At 50.3% G+C, this 25,246-nt stretch overlaps 1 long non-coding RNA gene across 1 annotated transcript in view; it reads right to left on the bottom strand.

Annotated features, from left to right (window-relative positions):
* Positions 1 to 7,930: 7,930 nt before the first annotated feature.
* Positions 7,931 to 25,246, bottom strand: part of LOC132071861 (uncharacterized) — a 32,012-nt gene continuing 14,696 nt past the window's right edge. The window contains exons 3-4 of the long non-coding RNA XR_009418224.1: positions 12,867 to 12,942; positions 7,931 to 8,053 (exon numbers count right to left, since the gene is read on the bottom strand). This is a non-coding gene — a long non-coding RNA (uncharacterized LOC132071861). The remainder of the gene's footprint in view (positions 8,054 to 12,866; positions 12,943 to 25,246) is intronic.

The raw sequence follows: 25,246 nt of genomic DNA, 5'->3' as shown, positions 1-25,246 counted from the left end.
GTCCTCAGGGGTCCCCTGTGGGCTCCTGGCGCTGCTCAGGTGTACAGGACAGGAGGTGGGGGGGAGTGCAGGGGGGCCCTGGGCAGCACCAGCTCCTGCAGATTCCTTTTGTGATGAGGTAACCCACCTTGTTAAAGAATCCCAGAATGGCTGGGCTTGGAAGGGACCACAGTGGGTCATCTGGTGTCACCTCCCTGCTCCAGCAGGTGATCCCAGTGCACACGGCACAGGATTGTGTCCAGGCAGTTCTTGAGTGTCTCCAGGGACGGACATTCCTTAGTGTCTCTGGGGATCTGTTCCAGTGTGTGGAGTGAGTTCCTCCTGACAGCTGGAACTGGCACTGCCAGGGCAGCTCCTGTGCTGGCAGAGAGCACGCAGGATCTCGTGGCTCCCCAGTGCTTGTGCCCTGTGCCTGCTGCTGTCCCCATGGATGGCTGGGCCCCTCCTGCCCTGCTCTGGGCTGGGCAGAAGTGACCAGTGCATGGTACATCAGCTGCAGAAAAAGGCTGGTGCTTCTGGCAGAGTTCTGACGTGGAGGCTGGAGCTGGGAGAGCCAGCCACTCTGCTGTTAGAGGCAGCTCCTCAAGCCTCCTCTCTGCAAGAGAGTTCTTCCTCATTGGGGAACTCCTGCTGCCTTAAGGTCCAGACAGACCTTTTTCTGCTGGCTGCAGTCATCAGGGCCACTGGGAACAAGTGGAAGAGAAGCTGGATGCAAGGGAAAAATCAAACCTGGCAAGCAGCAGGGGCCATCTCCTGCACCACTTTGGATCATGTATCCATGTTGGTGACTAGCCCCTGAAAAGGCTGTTTGGCAGGGCAAGTACTGAGGGGGGACCATCCTCTGTTCCCCCAGGAAATCCTGACTGGCATCATCCTCGTGCCTTCTCATCCCAGCCAGAACGGGCTGCAGACTCTCCCAGTCTTCTTCACATGTTTCTCCACACAAAGAAAGGAAAAGAGCTGACTTAACTGGCATTTAGATATCTACCACTCAGTCAGAAAACGTTTTTGCATGACTGATCAATTCATTCAGATGCCAGTGGCCCAGAGGCAGAAGTGGAGCAAACAGAGGGGCTTGGCTGAGTCAGGATGAATCTTTCAAGACTGTCCTCAAGGGTGGCAGTGAGGATGTATTTATTTAGAGACTCCCCTTGTGCATCAGAAGCACAGTAGGAGAGTCTCTTCCATGAAGCAGTGACAGCAGCACAGGAAGGTTTTAGGGATGCGAGAGCAGGCGTCACAAGGAGAGTCAAAGGGTGAAGCTCCAGAACTTAAATGACATCAGCAGAAATAAGGGTGTTGAACACAGAGCTGGAAGTAAGCTGTGAGAGAGGGAAGGAAACTGCCAATGGAGTGGTTATGGAAAGGCTGAGTGATCATTTGGCGGATGTTTTAAAAGGGGTCAAGGGATAGTCAGACAGAGAGAGACCTTGGTAATGTAATAGAGAGGAAAGCTCTGCTCTCCCAAGTGACAGATCCTTCTGGGAAGCTGAATCAGTTGTGCGCCAGAAAATGTACTGAGAACGAGGAAATTTGCAGGTAGGAGTTCAAACAGATTACTACTGTGACTCAGTCTCTTGAGATGGGTGACACAAGCAAAAATTAAACCAAAGGGGGATACCAGTGCAGAAGAGTTAAGCAGACAGAGAGCAGCAACAGGAAAGGAAAGGAAAGATGAACTCTGCACATGTACACAACCTAAGGCCAGAGGAGTTGAATGCTGGTGCTGGTTCACAGACAGGCTGTCATGTAACCTTAGCCACACTTTGTGATTTGCCTTTGAGGTTCAAGCACTTGTGAAGCCTCCAAGGATTGTTTCAATCTAACAGAAGCACCTCGGGCTGGCTGCTCTTGCTGCCTGGGAGTGCTTCATGTCCTGCTGGATCCCTGCCCCACCAGGCAGCCCTCACACACCTACCCAAGCACAAACATGCACAGTGAGTCCCTTTGTGCAGCTGCTCGTTCCCAAGGCTCCACAAGCCTCCCTGGAGTTTCCCCAGCCTGCCTCTGCCATGGCTGTTCAAGGAGGAAGATGTGAGCACAGTCACCTTGTGCTAGCAAACAGGACATCATGTTATTGCTTTGGTACCACAACAGTTTCAGTGAAAGGCACAAAATAACATTTATGTGATAAAAATCCTTCTCACCTCTGTCCTCACATTAATCTTCCAGGTGTCCTACATCAGTACATGCATTGTTCCCAATTTATCATATATTTTATTAAGTATGTATTTATGACTGAAATACAAGAACCTGCTTTTTCCTCCCTATTTTCAACACATTTACTGTTGCAGTGTGTTGTAAACTTCCTTCCCCAGGTGTGCCAATACCTCTCTTCCCGTCCCCCCTGGCCCCCTGCTGGGCTGTCAATCAGGTTTAACATTCCAGCAAGGCATGGTGTGGTTGGTCAAGTTCAAAGGATGCCCCTCAGGCCCAGGGGTCATTGGCCTGTCTAGGTGTCATCCCCCCCTGAGACCCTGCCCCTCTCACCTGGTTGGTGGCTCACCTGTTCCCTCCCCTTCCCCTGTCCCTGAGCTTAAAAAGGTCATCAGACCATGTGGCCGGGATTCTGTTGGAGCAGTTGCTCACGTTCAGACCTCTGTAACCATGGAATAAACCTCTGGACATTAAACCCTCCAGCAGAATCCTCTCCTTTTTCTCTTCACCATCGCCTGAAGCTATTCCTCCTGAGGTAAACGGGGTTCCTAACAAGCCTGGACTTGTTCAGTGCCCAGCTGCAACCACCAGCAAGCCAAGGTATCTCTGGGGTGATACACCGCAGTTGCTGCCTTTGGCCCAGCAGCGAGGGTCAGCCTGGCCCAGGCACAATCCAACTGGTAATATTGGGAGCCTTTTTCCAATAATTTACCATTCATTTGGGTTTTTCTGAAAGGCAATTTGCAACACAAATATTGTTCTAGTCCCAGTAATCTGTGCTCATACGCTAGTGGAAAACAGACAGAAATTCCACAAAGTGGAATTCCTGGGCTGCTGTAAGCACAGTGGAGCTAATAAATACATTTACAGCTTAGGACTTTTGAATGGCTCCTGAATAACCCAGCTTTATCAATTGTTTGAGACTGAATCCCAGGAAATTAAATTTAGCATTACTACTGCCACAAATCTCTTGCCATAGCTCCAAGGAGCACCTCATTTATAATATCAAACTGGGGAAGACTCTCAGTAAGAGGAATTGTATTGACTTAAATGGGCTGGAGGAAGGAGCATTCCCTCATCCCTCAGTATGGGCTTCACTTCCTGCTCCCAAAATGAACTTGACTGGGGCAAGGCTAAATCATGGTGTGTTGGCATTATAGGCCATGGGGACCTCCTGGAAGAAGGCAGGGAGGGAAATAAAAAGTGGCAGAGTGTTTGCTGTGTGTGGTGTTGCAGAAGGATGGGGTGAATAAATCCTCTCCTACGAGCAGCAGTGCCTGTACAGCCCAACAGCTCTCCTGTGGCACAGGGATTGCAGGGAAATCCAACACTCTGGAGCTGCTACAGCCTGCGCCATGCTGCTTACAGGGGAAACAGAGCCAGGGACCCCCAAAGGCAGGGGAGATGTAGAAACACAGACAACAGTCTATAAACAGGAATCTGCTAGTTTTGTGCAATGCAGCTCCTAGCTGCTGACTAAGGATGCCAGAAGAAGCCTGGCACATCACAGGGAATGGCTGTTGAGCTGTGCAGCCATTACACAGGACCAACAGAAACATTCACGAGAGCCAGAAGTAGCTTCAGATTGCCTATTAATTCTGGATGCCTGTCAGCAATTGTTATCTGATGGGCCAGAGTGAGCTGGCATCTTCTATGGAGGAAAAAAAGAAATCAAATCTAGCCATTACGTAAAAGAAATAGCTAAAGAATCATTTCATCATGACTTTCATCCCCTTTGACTTTTAGCCCCCCTTGACAGCGGCTGGTGCCTGCTGGCAGCACTCCCTCTGAGCTTGCTGGAGCTCTCGGCCCTGTTCTTCCCCACCACTCACCCTGTCCCAGCCAGGTGCACCTTTACCCAGGTGAAGGGTATACCCAGCTGGGCATCCCCTCCCAGCCTGAGCATTCAGTGCTTGCTCCTGTCACCGTGTGCATCTGAAAGCTTTAAAGCTTTCCTGGGGGAACAGATTTGAATTTATTGGTAAACAAGGAATATCCACCTCTGACAGTCAAACCTGTGTGTGCTGACAGGCACCATCCCCATATGAAATACTGATTTGCATCTTTTTGTAAATGAGTTTGCTGGGCCAGGCTTGAGCAGTGTGCTTTCAGTGTGGGAGGAAGCTTTACCTGAATGTAAAAATATTCAGTGAAAATGAGTTTCAGACATGTGTGTTGCTCTGCTTTCAAAAACCAATTCTTATGTGACCCTTCAGCAGTCACAGCAGGATCTGAAAACTGCTGAAATATTGTCATTTTTAATAAATTTTTCATGGGGTTTGTAATCAAAACTTTAAACTGATCATTTTCTGTCAGGCTCAGGATAGGCTTGTAAATTAAAAAAAAAAACCAACAAACAAACAAAAAACCACCTCAAAAAGAAACAAACAAAAAACCAAAACCAAATCCTTTCATGCTTAATATCTCTGTTCTAACAGACTTTTGAGACTTAGCATCAATAGTTTTCACTGGAATGAATAACAGCAAATCTGTGGGCTTTGGGCAGTTCTGTTTCCTTGACTCTATTTGCATGCTTATCCAGTCAGGGAAGACAAACAATTGCTCATGACAGGTCTGACCCATCAGCACCAAACATTCAGCTGCAAGGCTGAATGTAAACTACTGCCTGTTTACAGGGAGTGCTGGCAGCAGTCTCAGGAGCTCGGGAGAGGCTGCATCTCTCCACACGGTGACACAGGAGTGGGTTTGGTGCACATTCCCATGGAGAAGCTCCTTTTGCTTTGATCCTCTGCTAACTGGGGAGCCTTGGGGTGCCATTGCACATATGCTGGGAGCAGGGTAAAGGAAGATCCTTGCTAGACTCCATAGATTTAAAATCCTGCCTGAACCTTCAGAAGAGTTTTCTGAGATGTCCTAAATACCATTCAACCTCCCACACCTCCCATTTGGTTTATCTCACACTCTGTGCCTTGGGGCCTGGCTTGGTGCCATGTACAGCACACCTGAGGGACTCTGCACAACCCTGTCTTTGGTTTATCCTCAGCCACTGACATTTTCAGTCTCAAACTCAGCTGCAGCAAGAAGCTGTGGTAAAGAGGTCTTGAGTCCAGTTCAGGTATGGAGCTCCCGAATCTTGTGTTAAAGGGGCACTAGAATAACAAACAACAACTAGGCAGGTCAAGCTTCAGTACCTCATCTCCTGCCTCTCCTTCGTGCTTTGATCAGGAGCACTGCCAGGGCCTCCTAAGAGCTTGGAAGGAGGAGAAGGAAGGATGGCACCCTGGCAAACACCATCATTGCACAGCAATGCTAAAAAACCATTCTCCTCGCTTTAGAAGTAAAAAAAATGCCTTCTAATTCCAAAAGGCTTACACTACAGCAGCTGAGACATCAGTACTGTTTCGCTGGGTTCTCTGCCCAGGGTCCTGACAACATTCAGAATTTTGCCTGGAAGCAATAAACTAAGCCAAAAAAATTACAGCACAAGTGAAAGGCTCAATTGAAAGTCACATCCAAACAGGCAAGACACAGTGCCAAAGCAGTCAGCAGCCTGGTGGATATTTTAGGCTATTTAATCCTTCAAAGATATGCCAAGTATCTACCTGCAAGTCTTCAGCAGGCAGCTCTGCTTCAGTGAGGGGTTCACTTCAAAGGAAGGTAGATGTTGGTGCCTTCCTTCCACTGGAACTTCTAATGACATCAAGTTAAATAGCTATTTAATACTAGTAAATGCAATACCACAAATAATTGGATCCCTACCAGTCCTGTTTTGGGGAGGCTCCCCCATCCATAGAGCTGAATTACTTTGTGAGGACATCACCCATGTTTGGGGTCTGCTCCTGGGGCTGGGGCACGGTGGTGGCGATGGCATAGGGGGCACAGGGGTGGTTTGCCCACATGCCGTGAATAAAAGTCACTGTCAGGGCAAAGATCCCCCCACAAGGCTTTTGCCTCGGCTGAGCAAGAGGGACCCAGCATTTTGCACGCTCTATTTTCTTACCAGCCCGGAGCAGCACTTGGGGCACCGCTGTCAATCTGAGCTGCTTTTCGCTTTCCTTGTGAATATTTATCCACTACATTTTCCCCGTGGGAGCAGCTGGCAGGAGACAGGTCCTGGTGCACAGCACAGCCAGAGGACAGAGCTCTGTTTGCGTTCCTCCAAGGGGGGCAGTGGTGCAGGGCTGAGCCCGGCAGTGCCCAGCAGGCGGGGACACACACCAGCCCCGCAGGCTGCTCTCCATCACTCACAGGATCAGGCACACGCACCAGCCCCGCAGGCTGCTCTCCATCACTCACAGGAGCAGGGACACGCACCCAGCCCCGCAGGCTGCTCTCCATCACTCACAGGATCAGGCACACACACCAGCCCCGCAGGCTGCTCTCCATCACTCGCAGGAGCAGGGACACGCACCAGCCCCGCAGGCTGCTCTCCATCACTCACAGGATCAGGCACACGCACCCAGCCCCGCAGGCTGCTCTCCATCACTCACCCAGCCCCGCAGGCTGCTCTCCATCACTCACAGGATCAGGCACACGCACCCAGCCCCGCAGGCTGCTCTCCATCACTCACCCAGCCCCGCAGGCTGCTCTCCATCACTCACAGGATCAGGCACACGCACCCAGCCCCGCAGGCTGCTCTCCATCACTCACAGGATCAGGCACACACACCAGCCCCGCAGGCTGCTCTCCATCACTCACAGGATCAGGCACACGCACCCAGCCCCGCAGGCTGCTCTCCATCACTCACCCAGCCCCGCAGGCTGCTCTCCATCACTCACAGGATCAGGCACACGCACCCAGCCCCGCAGGCTGCTCTCCATCACTCACAGGATCAGGCACACGCACCCAGCCCCGCAGGCTGCTCTCCATCACTCACCCAGCCCCGCAGGCTGCTCTCCATCACTCGCAGGAGCAGGGACACGCACCAGCCCCGCAGGCTGCTCTCCATCACTCACAGGATCGGGCACACGCACCCAGCCCCGCAGGCTGCTCTCCATCACTCACCCAGCCCCGCAGGCTGCTCTCCATCACTCGCAGGAGCAGGGACACGCACCAGCCCCGCAGGCTGCTCTCCATCACTCGCAGGAGCAGGGACACGCACCAGCCCCGCAGGCTGCTCTCCATCACTCACAGGATCGGGCACACGCACCCAGCCCCGCAGGCTGCTCTCCATCCCTCCCAGGAGGGGTTTCTCCCCGTCCCCGGCACTGCAGCAGGGCTTTCGCGGCAGTTTTCTGCCGATCTCTGCTGCCCTCTGCTGATGCGCGGCCGAGGCAGAGGAGAGCCCTCCGGGGGAACCAAAGCCTCGGTCCTTTGCAGCAAAATCTCACTCTCAGCCTCATGAAAACCCTAGCGTAGGCACAGCTGGTTTGATTCTTCTTTGTCCCCAACACACACCCTGAAGTCACTCGGTGAAGGATTTCTTGTCTAATAACACCATGGGGAATTCAGTGAGAAGCTAATTCATCCTTATTACCTCACGTCAGGTAAATACTGGTTTAATCAATTTACAGACTTCAGTATTAATTTAAAAAAAAAAAAAACAAAACAAAAACAAAAACAACAAAACGATGTAGGATGAGGGTTAAAGACACTTGAATTTCTCTCTGAATCAGGAGCCATTCTGAGAAACTTAGCCCTGCCCCATCCACTGCTGCTTACAACCCCACCTTTAGATCAGGCATCAATTTTCCATCACCAACTCAGGGAAGGGCTGCCACTCAGAGGGTCTTGCCCCGTGCACAGCTCTGGGGAAAAACCCAGGGGAGGATATTCTCTGATCCCTGCCAGATGCAATTTCCAAATAATTTAAGACAAAAGCTACCTTTCTCATGGAGATAAAAAACACTGTGGCAAATGAGCAGGGATGGACCCAGACTGCTGCATATTCCAACAGGCTTCATTTTCTCCCGAGCTCCGCTGTTCCCATCACCTGCTGCAAAACAGATTTTTAAACCACACACAGGCTGCTCTGCCTCTGCTGCATGTGCTGAGACCAGTTGAGAGGAGAGAAATCCCCATTAGGCAGGCTCCTGGCTGAAGAGGCAGCTCTGCTTCAAGCCTGCTCCTCCGCTGCCTCTCAGCATCCTCCTGGACAATCTCCACGGCTCAGTGCTCCGCAGGGCCCAGAGGGAAATGCTTCCCTAGAGCACCTGCCAGAGAGCTGCAAACTGCCAGCAGGCTCTTCCTATGGCACTTCACTCGGCCACGGTAGGGAGGCAATGCAGCCCTGTGGATAACACACCGACCCAGAAACGCAGCCCCTGCTTCTCTGCTGCATCTCTAGGAACGAGCGCTCCCTTCCTCCCTGCTTGAACTGCCGCCTCTGCAAAGAGAGGGCATCCTTTCCCCCGTAAAGCAGCGTGAGAGCTGTTGGTAACAAGATTTATGATTATTGAGGAGTTATTGAGCACAGCTTTTAGATCCTGCTCCATTGATTTTGCCTCACAGACTCGGTGGCTCCTGCCACCATTACCGGTGAACTCACACTGGCCCTGCGGTACCTCCTGGCCGTGGTGGCTGTGCAGGAGGATCCTGGCACCCAGAGCTGCTCAGAGAGCTGTGGTCACAGGGGATTTGCTGGCCAAATTACAGCTGGGATATCACCTTGTTTCTTTCTTGTTGTGTCACCCCCTTGGACGGGGTGCTTGCAACAAGCATAAACCACAACCTTTCTCTGATAAGCCCTGTGAAAAGTAAACAGTGAATGTAGATCCTAAAGTAGGTTACTCCTCATAGCTGCTTCTATGGCTTGTGGCCAGTTCAACAGCCCTTGTGAGCTCTGCTGCCCTGTGCTGTCCTGCTCTGCAGTCCCAGGGAAGTGATGGGTTATGCAGTGGAGGGTTGCTCTGAGCTGATGCCTATTTTGATCCATAATGAGTCATTTTAAATAACTACGCCGCAGAGCAAAGAGAGGTGCTTTGTCCAGGCCGTGGTGTTGGAGTGTAGGTGAGGAGGTGGGTTAATAGCAGGTAAATGTACCTTCTGCCTCCAAGACTGTCCTAGGCTGCAGTATTTGAATAGCAACAAGCAATTTTCCCCTTCAGTAAAATTTATACCATTTGGCTCAGTGGGATTAACAACTAATAATTAAAAAAATTAAAAAGCAAGCCAATGTGTCAGAAACAGACTGCCTGATCATCCTTTGTGTGTGGATGTGTCTGAGCACACGAGGGACCAAGGGCCTGAGTCACTGAAGGGGATGGTCTCAGGAAACCCACGTCAACATCAAACCATTCAGCAGCACTTCTGCTTTGTTTATGCAGTTGTCATTTGGCCACAGTCACAAAACCAAGTCTCCCTTCAAGTAGCTAAGCTGCTAGTTTGTGGTTCACTATGAAACAGCACAAACCCAAAGCCTGTGCTTTGCCTCCCTGGTCCCCCATATTTGAATTAAACCCAGTAGGTTGGGAGGCAATGCTGCAGGATTTTCCATTTCCTAATCCTAGCAGAAACAGCAAGCCATCCCCAAACAGATCATCCTACCCTACCATTGCTTTGAAACCCAAATCAAAACCCAAGCAGGAGGTCAGTACTCCATTCTAGACCCAAAACCCAGGTTTTCACTCAAACACTTCTGTTTTACTCCAAATCCCATTCAAAAAGCCACCCTGGACAGACAGTGTCTGCAGACAGGAGACATGAAAATGCCACGAGGGGAGTTTGTGGCCATTGGAGCCTCTCTACAGCACCTCTGGGCCCTTTGCTGTTCAGGATGCAAACAATCATCACTGGGCTGCACTGACAGATTTGGATTTTCATTTACTTGGAGACAATGGCCAGTCCTTAATAAGGTAATTAAAGGTCCTCTTTAATAACCCAGCACGAGGCATTTTCTGTCTCCTGGCAAGTGCCCAGTGTGGCCGAAGTTCAGCTAGACACGCTGACAATGAGCATCCATTTTCCCTCACGTTTATTGCCCAGGTTTTCAAAGCAGTGTGCTGCTGCAGGGATGCTCCCGGGAGCTCAGCGCTGCTGGGGCTGGCTCACAGCTGGGCTCGGGGAGCCCTTCCCGGCCGCCCGTCCGTCTGTCTGTCCGTCCAGGGCAGATCGAGCTCCCAGCCCGGAGTGCGGCAGCGCCCGGAGCGAGCCAGCCGGGCCGGACCGCTCTCAAAGGCTGGCCTCGGGAGCGCGCCGGCAGCGCTCCTCGTTAGTGCTGCGCTAATTAATCTATCACAGGGCTGTCGGAGCACACGCTCATTGCCCGCCGGCCCGCTGGAGAGGGGCTGGGGCAGCTGGGATGCTGGAGCTGCTTGCTTTATTTAACTCCAGATCCTTTTGCCTCCCTACGGCAGCAGCTTTCTGCCCGTGCCTCTCTAACGCTCTCTGTCACAGCCCCGGGCATCACAACAACTTTGATTTCTTAAAGACAGACACAAACTACATTTGTGCTGAATTATTTTTACCTATAGATATCACAGATGTGAAGACAGTACAAGGAGCAAGAGTGTTTTAACAAAACCAACCTGCCGCACCTCAGCCCCAGCATTTCAAGATGCCTATGAATAGTCTGGAGATTTCAGGTCAGCCAAAAGGCTGTTAAATTGTATCCATGAGCATCTCTCTGAATTTCTAGTATAGCCGGATGGCAAAAGCACAGTGGCCTCTCCCCTGCTGTCATTTTTGCTGGAAAACAGTCTCTCAGTTTCTGCTACCCGCTGTCATCCTTCTTTTGGCTTTGCTTTATCCCTCATGCCCTCTGCCTCATAACAACTGAAATCTGTGTGGCCTGCCTTGTTTCACCTCTTTTCTGCATCTCTCCAAGCCTGCCCCTTCCCAAACAGGCACCATGCTGGTTTTCTCCTCTGCTCTAAGTGGTGTTCCCACATCACTTTGTACATCACTTCCAGCTCCGTGTGCTTCTCCCTCTTGCATCTGCCTCCTCCTCCCCACAGTTATCTTCTTTTTTGGCCCTCCTTCACTAAAACAGGCAATATTCCTGCACTAGATGAAGAGCTCAGCACAGTCCTAGGGCAGGGTTTTGAATTCCCATTGCTCACAGAGTCTCCTTCGGTTACCCAAAAGGGATCTCAACAGATAAGTTTTCAGCTGCCAGAGAGCAAAAGTCCTCAGGAGGATTCTCTATTTCTGTCAAAGGCTCTCCTTTGCTACAACCACATACCCAGATCATATATCCTAATATTTTTCCATGTGAAAAGACAAGTCAGCCAGAACCTTGTGACTTTCAAAAAGCAATCACTTATTATCTCACTGTTGCAACCAGGAATGCCTCGAGGAAACTTGTACTGCTGAATGCAGCCAGGGTACTCACAAAGATTTCTTGTTGGCAGGATTAGAATCTGCACTTGTGCTGCCAAAATGCAAATGCCACTGTGAGGCAGCTGAGAGCACACTGCAGTTCCAACCCTTTAAATAATCCAGATGTGTGATTGACTGGTGTAGCCCACTCTGTGCGTTGGGTTCCCAGCTGCAGGTCAGAGCAGCAGGACGTGCCTGGAGCGTGTGTCAACACCAACCTGCACACGGTTAGCAGGGGCTGCTGGCACACAGGAGGAAGCAGGTTTGGCAATTGCCACCAGGCTGTATTTCTGAAAAGCCAAACACCACTTACAGCATTTCCCTGGGGAGTTCAGGAGCTCTGATCCTCACAGCTCCACAAAGCACAGGGAGCAGCAAAGCCAGCCATCACTGCTGGTGTGAGGTGCTACAGCCACAGTGACCCACAGCTCTTCTTTCCCAGCCTGGCTTTGACCATGCTCTGCAGACATGAGGGAGCACAATGCTCCAAGGCCAGAGCCTCAGCACACAGTGAAATGATCATGGCTTCCTGCTTCCAAGGCAGCTCAAGCCTCCCACCTTAGTTAGGGGGGTGGCTCCCAAAGCTCTGTGATCTGCAGGACCAGACCAGCTCCATTCATGCTGGTTAGGTTTGGCCCCTCCTGCTCTCACTTGCTGCAGTTGCCAAGATCTGTCCCTACTTTGTGCCCAGCACGAGGGGACAAGGACACTCAGCTGTGGGAGCTCCAGTCACCCCTGTGGCCAGCACGGTGCAGGTGCCAGGCTGGGGTGGGTGGCAGAGTGTGGCAAACCACACTCAAGGATTTGGCAAGCCATGAGAGCACAGCAGTTTTAGCTGGAAATTGCAACCCTCCCTTGCAGTGGAAGGATATGTGCCATGAGCATTTTCCAGAGCCCTGGATCTCCACCCTCCTGCACTGACACCCTCTCCAGCACGCGCAGTGAAGTGAATGCTACCACAGGGGAAGGTGCACCTCTGCAGCCACCCCCCGTATGCCCCAGCTCCACCTCCCTTTGAAGGTGTGATCCCAAGGATGACAGGGATAACACACATCTCCACACTGCCTGGCTTAGATCAGGCTCTGTTTGCCCAACTACATATCTTGAAAAAGTACCAAGAAAATCCCTTCTGGAGATTGGCTGCAAACTACCACATACATCATCTACATTTACATATACGTGTAAAAGCTTAATATATATGTAAACTATATTTACGTACAAACATATGTTAAAGCCTTTGGTAGGGTTGAATGATCCCCACAGGCTGAGCTATTTGAATTTCTCAGGGAAAGACTTAAGCTTAACATCCCTAGTGTAGCCTAAGATATTTATATGAAAAAAATTAGTATTTTTCAATAGTTGAAATTCTTAAGGCCTTAATCAGGTTAGAGGGATTTAGAAGTTAGATCAATATCTCATCACACAGAATACAGAATTGGCTTTTTCCTAGCTGCCTACAATAATGATTTGAAAAAGAAAGAAAATCCTACCATTTTAGCAGACTTCTCCAAGTCCACAAGAGACACCTTTCTAGTTTCCAAAGCTCTGTGGCATTCCAAGGCATTCCTGCAGAAAAGAGAAGTATTTTAATGGTAATCGTTTTAACACCTTTGACATTGTTTTGTAACTACCTTGGATCCCAAAGTGCTTCACAAAGCTGCAGGGAGAGGTGAGGGCTGACGAGTCTAAATTTAAGGAGCAGGAAACCTGACTCACTGCTGGCACTGCCAGGGGCTCCCTGCAGGAGCGGGTAAATCACCCGGGGTGGTGTCTGCAGCGCCCAGCATCGCCCGGAGCCCTTCTCCCTGCAGCCTTTGGCTTCAGGAGACATTTCCTGGGAGCAGGAGAGGATGAGAAAGCTGGCAGTGTCCCTGAACGCCTCCATCACCCGCTGCAGTGTGTCCTCACCCACCTTCCATCGCCACACAGGGCAGGGAAGGTCACAGGGAAGGGTGACCCAGGCTGATCTGTGGGTGCCAGGCTGATCAAGGATCAGTGTGGCAATGTTCTGTGGGCAGGCCAAACCTAAACTTTGTGCTTTGCTTTAGGCAATCAGCTCCAAATAATAATGAAAACTAACCCTTCAAAAGAGCAAATAGACTTTTCAACAACAATTAAAAACCTGGGGGTGTTTGTAGTTTGTGCTCCAAGCATTCTACATTTCTAATGGTAAACTAGGAAAGGGGAGAGTATATAGAGATGCCTGGGTTCAGATAAAAAGCTGTATTCAAATTTCAGAGATCCAGGTGTTTTTTAGTAACCTCTGAAAATGTGTTGGCGTTGGAAATGGAAACATTTTGATGATCATTTTTAAAAGACCATGAGAAACCTAGAGACGCCTTTCCTGTGGCCCTACCCTCAGCTGGGACAATCCCTGGCTGCCTGGGAGCACGAGAGCTGTGGAGCATCACCCTACAAGCAGCCACAAGAGCCTCTGGGTCAATGCATGTCGATTCAAACTCTGTGCTCATGAGACCCACTTGTCATGGTTACCCTTTCTTTGCTCTGCTAGGAGCAGCAATCAGAGAGGCCTTTCTGGAGGGAGGAAGCCGTGGTGAGTGAGGATAACATCTGCAAGGTGATGCTGCTGCTAAGATTTCCGCACTGTGACTTCTGCCACATGCAGAGCCAGCAGAGCTCCTTGGAGACAGACTCCTCCAAAGCCATCTGCTCGTGAGGGTGATACCTCACACACCTCGGAGGGAACGAGCAGAAACCCAGCACAGCTCCCCTGCCCCCTGGCTGACAACCCAGAGCTCAGAAAGGCTAAGCCCAGCCAAGGAATTAAATATCATGCTGGAAGACCAAAGCTCTCCCTGCCCTGAAAGAGAAGGTAAATATCTCTAGCATTTACAGTTCCAAAGTTATATTGGAGAAGGCTCCCCCAGAGACACTGATTCAAAGGAAAGTGTTGCTGGGGTTTTGGCTAGCATGTGGATTTAGTCCCAGCTGCAGAGCCATGTCCTGAGGACAGGAGGGCTTGGGACAGCCAGGGTCACACAGCCCCCCAGCTGCCTGGCTAAGGAGCAGCAGAGCATTAGTAGGAGCTGGAGGGGAAAATAATAGAGAAGGATAAAAATAAAACTACTCAAACTCCATCTTATCATTAATATATATAAAAAAAGTACTCAACCACCATTTTGTCCTTAACAAAACAGGACCAGGTTACAATTTGGGGGTGCACCCCTGCTCCATCAAGCCCACCATTCTCCTGCTGCCAAATCCCTGACATACTGGAACAGCCCTGAGGCACGGGGCCTCACCACCCCAGAACAGGGACTTCCTTGGGAACATCAGCTTTGCTCCAGAAACAGGGGGATGGCTGGTGTGCATTCACACTTCCTGGCTGTCAGCAAGCCAGGTCTGTCCCACACTTTGGCTGAGCATTGGAGCTGGAAGCAGGAATAATCTGAGGCTGAAATGGTGCTGCTGGTAACTGAGGGAAACAACAATTTTGTCCTCTCTAGCTACATCCCCAGTCCTCTGCTACCCTGCTTTGCTGTTGTTCCTGACCCTGTGATGGTTTAAACCCCTGTGGGCTACCATGGAGCTGCAGCACTGAGCACCAGATCAGTTTTTCCCAGGGTGCTCCTGACTCAGTCTCAGGCTGCAGCACCAGGCAGCAGAAGCTGCCTTGCCCAGGAACCTTCTCCTCAATACACAATTCCTGAATCTCTTCAAATAACCAAACTTCAGGAGGAAAGCAAGGAGGAAATGCCTGTGGGATTCACTTTGTTTCCGGGGAAATCCAGGGCAGCAAGGCACAACAAGACAAATCCCCTCCCTGCTATCACAGAGTTGTGCTCGGCACGCAGAGCCCTTCCCACGGCACAGCTCGTCCCCGATGGCTGAGGCTGTGCAGCCTGTCCTGAGACACAGACAGCTCCCTCTGACACAGACAGCACCCTGCCTCCCCAGTGCCTCAGCAGTCTCCTTCACCCTTACAGCGTAGCTCAATGTTTTCAGCTGCCTGATTCACTGCAGACCTCCAGAATCCTGTCTGCACATCTCGACAGCTCCATCCGCCTCTAGGGCGGGGACTGCCTGCTGTTCCCAGCACTGTATCTGCACTTCTGGATTTCAGCCTTGGAAGAAGCTCAGGACAGTCTGAACCTGGGGACTTCTCCCCCCAACAACTGGGAGCAGCAGCCTCAGACTCTGTTTGTATCGGCAGTTCCCAGTGCTGGAGCAGAGAGCAAGCCCTTCTCCATCCTCTTTTGCCTGGGAGTGCTGGCTGCAGGGTGGTGGTGAAGCAGCACGGCAGGAGGAGGCCCTCAGGGCAGTCACCAGAATGGCATTCCCACCAGCGTGGGCAGGGAAAGAAAGGGGAAATACTCATTTTCATTCTGTTGTGCAAACAACGACTTCCTAGATTTAGAGCTTCTTGACCCATCTCACTCCTTGGACCCACTCCAGAGCTTTCAGCCTATCTTTGAGAGCTGGAGTCCAGCTCAACCCATGTCCAATATCCCTCATTTTTGATGGCTTCTCATCGCAGAATCACAGAATCACAGAAATTCTAGGTTGGAAGAGACCTTTAAGATCATCGAGTCCAACCCATGTTCTAACACCTCAACTAGATCATGGCACCAAGGGCCACATCCAGTCTTTTTTTAAACTCTTCAAGGGATGGTGACTCTACCACCTCCCTTGGTAGATGATTCCAGTATCTGACCACTCTTTCTGTAAAATACTTCCTCCTTAATTCTAGCCTGTATCTCCCTTGGCGCAGCTTGAGACTGTGTCCTCTTGTTCTATCTGTTGTCGCCCGGAGAAAGAGACCGACCCCCAGCTCACCACAGCCACCCTTCAGGAAGGTGAAGAGAGTGATAAGGTCACCCCTGAGTCTCCTTTTCTCCAGGCTGAACAACGCCAGCTCCCTCAGTCGTTCTTCTATGGCTTGTGCTCCAAGCCCCTCACCAGCCTCACTGCTCTCCTCTGGACACGCTCAAGCATCTCAACGTCCCTCCTAAAGTGAGGGGCCCAGAACTGGACGCAACACTCCAGGTGAGGCCTCCCCAGTGCTGAGTACAGGGGCAGAATGACCTCCCTGCTCCTGCTGGCCACACCGTTCCTGACACTGGCCAGGATGCCATTGGCCTAATGGCCACCTGGGCACACTGCTGGCTCCTGTTCAGCCGACTGTCAGCCAGCACCCCCAGGTCCCTTTCCACCTGAGCACTGTGCAGCCACACCATCCCCAGCTTGTATCGGTGCAGGGGGTTATTGTGGCCACAGTGCAGGACTCAGCACTTGGACTTATTGAAGTTCATCCCATTTGATTCTGCCCATCCATCCAACCGTTCCAAGTCCCTCTGCAAAGCCCTCTGTCCCTCTAACAGATCAACACACGTTCCCAGCTTAGTGTCATCTGCAAATTTGCTAATAAAGGACTCTAAACCCTCATCCATGTCATCAATAAAAATATTAAACAGAACTGGCCCCAGCACAGACCCCTGAGGGACACCACTGGTGACTGGTCCCCAGCTGGATGTGACACCATTCACCAGCACTCTCTGGGCCCAGCCATGCAGCCAGTTCTGAACCCAGCAAAGAGTGCTCCTGTCCAAGCCACGGCCTGCGAGTTTGTCTAGGAGTATGCTGTGGGAGACAGTGTCAAAGGCCTTGCTGAAATCCAAGTAAACAACATCTACAGCCTTCCCTGCATCCACTAGGCGGGTTACCTGGTCATAAAAGGTGACCAGGTTAGTCAGACATGATCTACCCCTCCTAAATCCGTGCTGGCTGGGTCTGATACCCTGGCCATCTTGTAAATTTTGCGTGATGGCGCATAATATAAACTGTTCCATTATTTTGCCAGGTACTGAGGTCAGGCTGACTGGTCTATAATTACCAGGATCTTCCTTTGCACCTTTTTTGTGAATGGGTATCACATTGGCCAGCTTCCAGTCATCCGGAACCTCACCAGTGAGCCAGGACTGTTGGTAAATGATGGAGAGTGGCTTTGCAAACTCATTTGCCAGCTCTCTCATTACCCTGGGGTGGATCCCGTCTGGTCCCATAGATTTATGAATATCCAAGCATTTCAGTAGTTCTATGACTGCCTCCTCTTGGATAATGTGGGGACCATTCTGCTCCCTGACACCATCAACCAGTCCAGGCGGGCAGGTGTCTTGAGGGCGAGTCATCTTCCCATTAAAAACTGAGGCAAAATAGGCATTAAGCACTTTTGCCTTTTCCTCATCTTCAGATACTAAGTTCCCTCCTTTGTCCAATAAAGAACAAAGGCTGGTCTTACCTTTCCTTCTACCATTAATGTATTTGTAAAAACATTTTTTATTATCCTTTACAGAAGTTGTCATTCTAAGTTCAAACTGAGCTTTGGCCTCCCTAATTTTTTTTCTGCATGCTCTAGCAGCCTTCTTGAATACTTCCTTAGAGACCTGACCCTTCTTGCAATGCTGATACATCCTCTTTTTATTCTTAAGTTCCTCCAAAATCTCCTTGCCCAGCCAGGCTGGACGTTTACCCCATTGACTGATCTTTCGGCACACAGGGATGGTCTGTTCCTGTGCCCTCAAGATCTCTGTTTTGAGGTATGCCCACCCTACCTGAACTCCTTTGTTTTTTAGGACTGCTTCCCAAGGGACGCTCTGAATAAGTCTCCTAAACAGGCCAAAGTCTGCCGTCCAGAAGTCCAATGCAAGAGTTTTACTGGTGCTCTTCCTGACTTCACCAAATATTGAGAACTCTATTATTTTGTGATCACTCTGCCCCAAGTGACCTCCAACCACCACATCTTCTACCAGCCCATCTCTATTTGCAAACAGCAGATCTAACATAGTCCCTCCCCTGGTGGGTTCACCCACCAGCTGCAACAAAAAGTTGTCCTCCATACATTCTAAGAATTTCCTGGAGTGCCTCTTTATTGCTGTATTAAGTTCCCAGCAGATGTCTGGTAGGTTGAAGTCACCTACAAGAACAAGGGCTGATGATCTTGAAACATTACCTAGCTGCTTATAGAATAAGTGATCTACCTCTTCTTCCTGGTCGGGTGGATGATAACAGACTCCCAGTATGGTGTCAGCCTTGTTGGCCTTCCCTTTTATTCTTACCCATAGACGTTAAACTCCATCTTCCTTAGTTTCAATTTCGATGGCATCAAAAGTTTGCTTAATATAAAGGGCCACCCCTCTACCTCTTCTTCTTTTCCTGTCTCTCCTGAAGAGCTTGTATCCATCCAGTGCAGTACTCCAGTTATGTGAGTCATCCCACCACGTTTCCGTGATGGCAACTACATCACAGCTCTGCAGTTGCACCATGGCCTCCAGCTCTTCTTGTTTGTTGCCCAAGCTGCGTACATTGGTATACATGCACCTCATCTGGGCTACTGACTTCAGCCCTAACTCAGACTTGCAATTCTCGGGCCTGTTTCCAGATAGCTCAGCTGGTTCCCCTTCCCCCTTCAAACCTAGTTTAAAGCTCTCTCAATGAGGTCTGCCAGTTCATGAGCTAAAAACCTTTTGCCCTTAACAGAGAGGTGTACCCCATCTGGTTCCAGCAGAGAAGATGCTGTAAAAGTTTCCCCATGATCAAAGAATCCAAAATTTTGCCGATGACACCAACCCTTAAGCCACTTGTTGATGATACGGATTCTTCTGTTTCTTTCATCATTTTCCTCCGCCACCAAAGGGACTGAGCAGAACACTACCTGTGCTCCTGCCCTATCAACTACCTGACCCAGTACCCTGAAGTCCTTTCTAATTGCCTTGACACTCCTCAATCTCATACACATCCCAGTTCATCCTACATTGGGTGGAAAGCAATGGATCCCTTGACAAAGACACCCCCCCACCCCCAGCTCTGCCTTCCCCTTCTGCCCCTCAGCACCCCTGGGCAGCAAAGGGGCCCCGTGAGTTTCCCTGTTTGGAGTGGAAGCATTTGATTTGTGTCTCATTTTGCTGCAGAATGAAGCGTAGGCTCTTTCTCATTGCCAACCACCCCCTCAGCCATCCCGGGGGGATATTCCTGTCCCCTGAGCCTGCTCTGTGCAGTGAACCCTCAGACACCAGCAGCAGCCTGAGCATTTATCATTAATGACATGATTTCCTGGGGATTGGAGAGGGAAGGTAACCCAGACCACCAAACACTGCTCTGAAATGATGAATCAGAAAAACAGGCACTCATTAAGCATCTCAGTTCTCACTGTAACAGCCTCCTTTAAATCAAAAACAGCTCTTAGAGACTATACCTGGCCTTCCTCTCCATCCATAAAGAGACAAGGAGCCTACAAGTACTGACCAGGATTCAGAGAAACTGAAGAATTTGCCTTGAAAGCTGCCCCTTTAAGGTCTTCAGTTGTATTTTAGCCTGACCACCAACTTGCAGCAGCCTCTGCACCTGATCTCCCTTGCCCAGACTGAACACGTGCCTCGGGGAGATGGAGATGCTGAGGGGACAGAAGCTGCAGCAAAAGCAGCACTGCTGCACTGCTTGAAAATCATTTAACATCCAATAACTCACCAACAGCAGCCTGGCTGCCACTAAAGCCATTCATTTCCCTTGCTCTGCCATGAGTATAACAGGGAATAGCTGCATTGGATGTTTTGTAGCTGCTCCCAGCCACTTTCCAAATTCCAGCCCAGAGAGAGCTTCCACTGCTGAGTAAGGAGCCCTGAAATTGGCCAGCGAGTCTTGGGACCGCAATGGAAACAATGGCACTGCCTCCACTCAGGGAGCAGGGCCAGAGCTCACAAATACCTTCCAGGGACAGTACAGGAGAAGGCTGGAAATCATTCATCATTTTAACTGAGCTGGAGACAGAACAGTCACTTACAGGTAGTAGCGAAGGAAAGTACCTGCATTTGTGGGATATTCTTGGCAGAAAAGCTGTAAAGAGCTCAGCAATGTGACAAGCTCACTGGAGAGAAAGAAACTCTGCCTGGCTCAGGCACAATCTGCATTCCTGGGCCTGCTGCCCCTCACTCAGCTGATATAAAGGATGTCCATGGGAAATGAGGTCAGATCTCTTGTGGCCACACCAGAGCTCAGACTTACAACCCAGCAAAGCCAAAGTACAAAAGAGGAGAAGGACACAGCTACCCAAGTGTTTTCACAAATACCATTAACTTTGTTCAGCTTCTGACTAAAGTTATCAATACCTGTGACCAGTAACATTTGTTTTTTCTCCTCCACGTAGAGCAGGAAAAATTCATCTCCAGCCATTTCCAGCACGTGAAGAAACTGGAGGGGCTGGAGACTGAATGGCTGCTGCTAATTTATTACAGTCAAGTGAGCAGCATCCCAATGTGCCATTGCATTTGCAGGCTGATGGAAGAAAAGGAAAATAGAGGGGCTGATGAATGTTCTCAGACATTTCCTCACTGGTGCTGCCAGGCATTCTGACCCATGCAAACCCCCCCAGCACACAAAGGTGTGACCCACATGTGTTGTGGGGCGCTGGCACCTCCCTGCCTCTGGGGAGACATTGGGAAAGGTCACATTTCCTTTTCCTGACTTAACAGGTTCCTTGTATTTCTCTGCAGCTGCAACAGCAGCAGCCTTCAGCAGCAGCACAGCAGCCTCCGGGCCCAGTCCAAATCTATGATTTCCTTCAGAATTTTCCATGGCAATGCTTCCTGCTGTCAGTTTGTGTCTGCATCCCCATCGTGATGCGCTGGGCAGGAGAAAAGGGCTGGGGCAATGTTTCCAGCTGCCCTTGGCTTCCCAAGGAGCTCTGAGACTGCTTATTTCAGTGCCGCTTCAATGTTTCTCTCCTGTTTGAGAGTCTCAGTACATGATGCTCTACTTTGGGTAATTAATTTTTAAAGAAGCTGTGTATATTAATGCAAATTCTATTAGCGATGCCTCTTGGCGGCCCGGGTATTAAATACAGTGCCAGTAGATGACAACACTTGACAGTCTCCACAGTGGTAAATCACATATATTATTATTTTATGCCACTCTTAATGCTTTTAAGACACATCCTTAAAATAAACTGGAATTGTTAGTATGCTTACACTAAAGCACAAAAATATTCCTTCTTAATTTAGCCAAGCGTATGTTCCTATTAGAGCTGGAGATGCCAGATAAAGGCTGGCACACACCATGTGTGGTGTGAAGTGCTGGAGCTGTGCTGCCTTCAGAGGCATTGCAGGGGCTGATAGCAACAGAGGCTCTGACTTGCTGTTCCTTTGGAGCCATCACTTGATATTCCACACTGGATTATTAGCATCAAGGGACAGCCACAGCATTTGACAGCAAGCCCAACTGCTCTGCAAAACTGTTCGGTGATGGAAATTCATAAATCTCTGCTTGTGTGCTGGCCACTACAGAGAGACAGAGGAAGATGCTTTGCAAGTACAAATCCCTGCTTAGAAGAGTTTATAATGCAGAGTACAGTGGCAGCGCTGTGTTGGATTCAGCCTTTCCTTGAGGAAGGAGAAAAATCTGCTGACAGGTTATATTCCACAGCAAATAGATTGTGCTGACTGCTCACAAGTGAGCAGGAGTTGGACACAGGCAGGGCACTGTGCAGGATCCAAGCAAGGCTGAATCTTGCACAGCACAAGGCATGATGGAGAGAAGGGAAAACTAAACAGGGCCACCATGTAAGGGCCTGACAGTTCACTGCTCTACTGGTCCACAAAGCAAAGTAAAGCTAATCTAAAGGTGTCAGCCCTGTGTGGCTCTTAAATGCAATGCCACAAAACAGGACAGATGGATTTCTAATTCTTTTTCTTAAAGCAGCACACAAAAGACATGAAGCAGTTCAGCTCTCAGAAGCTGGGATGCAGCAGAAGCAAGACTGCACAAATAACCTGAGCTCAACATTGTAACAAAACCTGGAGCTGACCAGTTGCCCTCTGGTCTTGGCCACAGCTTCACTTCACTGTGCAGGAGGGGTAACAAGGCAGGAGCTGATGTTCTGCTCCAGCAAACACTGTTTTCCATCTCCTACCTCTATAACCTCAGCATCCTTCAGATGAACGGGACACTGAATGCACTGCTAAGGTCAGGCTGCTCTCTGCCCCCAGGCATTCAGCACTGCTCAGCTGAGTTCACCTGGCTAGCTGCACACAAGGGAGAAGGTGCTGGCTGACAAACCAGCCCAAAGGCACCAAGCGCCCTCCTGCAATGACTTGTGACTGGATAGCATCTGCCTTGTCAGGAGCCAGCAGGGCCAAATAGGGCAGGTTTTGTGGCTGAGCCCTGCTACAGATGGGGCTTGTGGAGATGTGGCTGCCTGCAGACACCCTGGGCTCTGCCTATGCTGTTTGTCTTCCCTGTGTCAGCTGGGACAAGTCAGGCAGCAGGCAGGGCATGTACTCTGTACCACTGGGGGCTGACCTTGCAGCAGGGAGGCTGCTGGCAAGAGCCACTCCTGTCCACCCTCACCTGCACGTTCTCCAGCCCCTTCCTCAGGAGAAAGAGAACAAAACACACACTGATACGTAATGAGGCAGCAGCACCAATGCCCTTCTTCACTGATGGCTCCCAGGAGATGAGCACCTTGCCACTGTCTGGTGAAAACATCATTGAAAAATCCCAGTATCCCTTAAAGTCTGCCCATACCTCCTCCTGTATGGGCCATGGAAGAGGCACCGAGCATCTCTTGGAGTAAACCTAACACAGCACCACCAGTGCTGCAGTGATGCTGGGAGAGGCCCTGACCTCAGGCAGCTGCCTGTGCTCCCCTTGCAGAGTCTTTCCAGGCTCTTATTTCCATCAGCCAAAGGCTCAAAGCAGTGGGAGGTAGTGGTCACTGAGGAGAGGTGAGGAGGCTGCAAGGGAGCCAGCCCTGCGAGGGGCTCTCCCAGTTTCTTTAAGGCTCGGGTCCCAGTTCTGTAACTGCAGATATTTTGTTCAAGGCCCAAAGCCTTGCTCAGCCCCACACAGCTTTCCTTACATGCCTCCTCACCCCTGCCTTCGTTCCCCCAGGAACAGACAGGAGGGAGCAGGGCAAAGCACTGGCACAGCTGTGCCCTGGACTGCCACATGCTGCTCTGGATCACCTCTTGTCCTCTGAGCAAGCCGTGCCTGCCCTGTCCCCTCTCTCACAAGCAGATGAAAATGCCCATCCTTCCCTCAGCTTTCAGTTTGGAAACCCAGCCCCCTGGCCCTTCCCTCACCCTGCTGGCTCAGACCACGTTTCTCTTCCCCGCTCACTGAGGTTTGGTGACGAGAGGCTTTGGCAAAACATCCCCTTCCAAAGCACACGGCACATATGAGAGATCAGTGGCAATCATCCCATCCAGAATGTCAGAATCTAAAGAGAGATTCAATCCTATGATATTTGAAGACTTCACAAGAACGCATTTCCTTTTTTTAATTCGACTTTGGGATTTCCTGTAACAGAAATAGCGATCTTCAAATTATCCTTTCCTGTTGGAAGGAAAGTTTTGCTGTACAAAACATGCAGCAATGCCTCAAAGCAGTTCTTACCTCCTAGGAACAAAAGGTCACCACAAGAAAAAGTGCAGGAAGCAGAACTTGCACATTGCAAGGATCAAATGTAGGTCAACCCTGGCCTGCTTTGATTTTTTTTTCCTCTGCACTGAACAAAGAGGTTAATTCCACCCCAGGCCAGAGCACTCTGGGAAGGAGAGTGCCTCTCCTGCACCTCTTGGCTCCTCCCTAGGCTGCAGTTCAAGCCAGCCCCAAGAAGCAGCAGTCAGCAGTGGAACAGGAGTGCTTATAAGATCTGAGGGCATTTTGCTGGATTTTATAGGATGCAGAGTAGGTTTATTCTCAGTAATACTAGTGCCCTTCTCACACATTCACTGGAGCTACCTGGGACACCAGACCTCTATTACAGCTCACACATTACACGGCAGGCATCAATTCCCCCAGCCAAGCCAGCTGTAAGCTCAGTGCCCTGAACTGGCCTTCTGCAGCCTTTGCCCCCTCCCTGCAATGAAACAAGCTTTTGGTACTGCAGCAAGAGCCCCCAGGGACCCACTGGAGGCAACTCCTGCAGCTCCTTACAGAGAGAGATAAGGCTTCAGCAGCTGCAGTCAGGAGCCCTTGCCAAGAGCCCATCCACAAACCCCATGCAGCAGGGAAACTTCCACCAGCATTGAAGTCAGCCAGTGTCAACTCTGATTTGCTAAAAAGCAGGTGAGCCTTGAAGCCTCAGAAGTGGTGTATGGGGAGAGTAGTCAAGAGGTCTGAGCTAATCCTCCACTCTCTGGAACCATCTCGTACAAGGAGCACAGTAAACCACAGCTCTAATGGTGCAGGAGAAATTTGTTATCTAACAAAAGGCAGGGGGCAAAAAACCCTCCTGTGAAATACTGGAGTGGGAGGGAAAGAACATAAGAATTCAACAAACTCAGCTTAAAATCCAAAGAGTTACAGAAAACTCCAAGAAATGAAAGCAAAGGAAAAAGCAGTCCCTGCTGCCCTTGCAGCCCCTGGGGCACACAGCCAAAGCAGGGGCTGCAGCAGCACCCACCGTGCCAATGGGCAGGGAATCCCACTGCCGCTGACCCCTCCTGCAGCTGCTTTGCATTCATTGCACCGGGGGAGACAGGGAAACTTTCCTCCTTCTGCCACTGCCCTCCTGCTCCAACCTCCCTGAGCCTTCCTGGGTGTCTGTCAGCAGACAAGGAAATTGTTCTTGAGGTGCAGCTTACAGATTGCTGCACACAAATAGTTTATTTGCCTCTAGTGCCAGGCATGCAGCATTAGGGATGCTCTCAAGTCACTCCAAGCATAGTGTGACTACAACACAAGCCACTGGAGCAGAAAGCCTTCAAGGGGGAGGGGAGGCCAAGGAAAAGAAAAATATTTTTCAGGCTGTCTTGAATGCCTTTTTTTTTTTTTTTTTCTTTCCTAATGTGACACAGAAAGCTGCTTGGGAAACCAGAGAAATAAACAGTTCCTACATGGCCCACTTTAATGAAGT

The sequence above is a fragment of the Ammospiza nelsoni genome, chromosome 3 (assembly GCF_027579445.1).
Source record: "Ammospiza nelsoni isolate bAmmNel1 chromosome 3, bAmmNel1.pri, whole genome shotgun sequence".
NCBI classification, from domain to species: Eukaryota; Metazoa; Chordata; class Aves; order Passeriformes; family Passerellidae; genus Ammospiza; species Ammospiza nelsoni.
The sequence above is the reverse complement of the archived record's forward strand: the minus strand, read 5'-3'. Positions and strand labels throughout refer to the sequence as shown.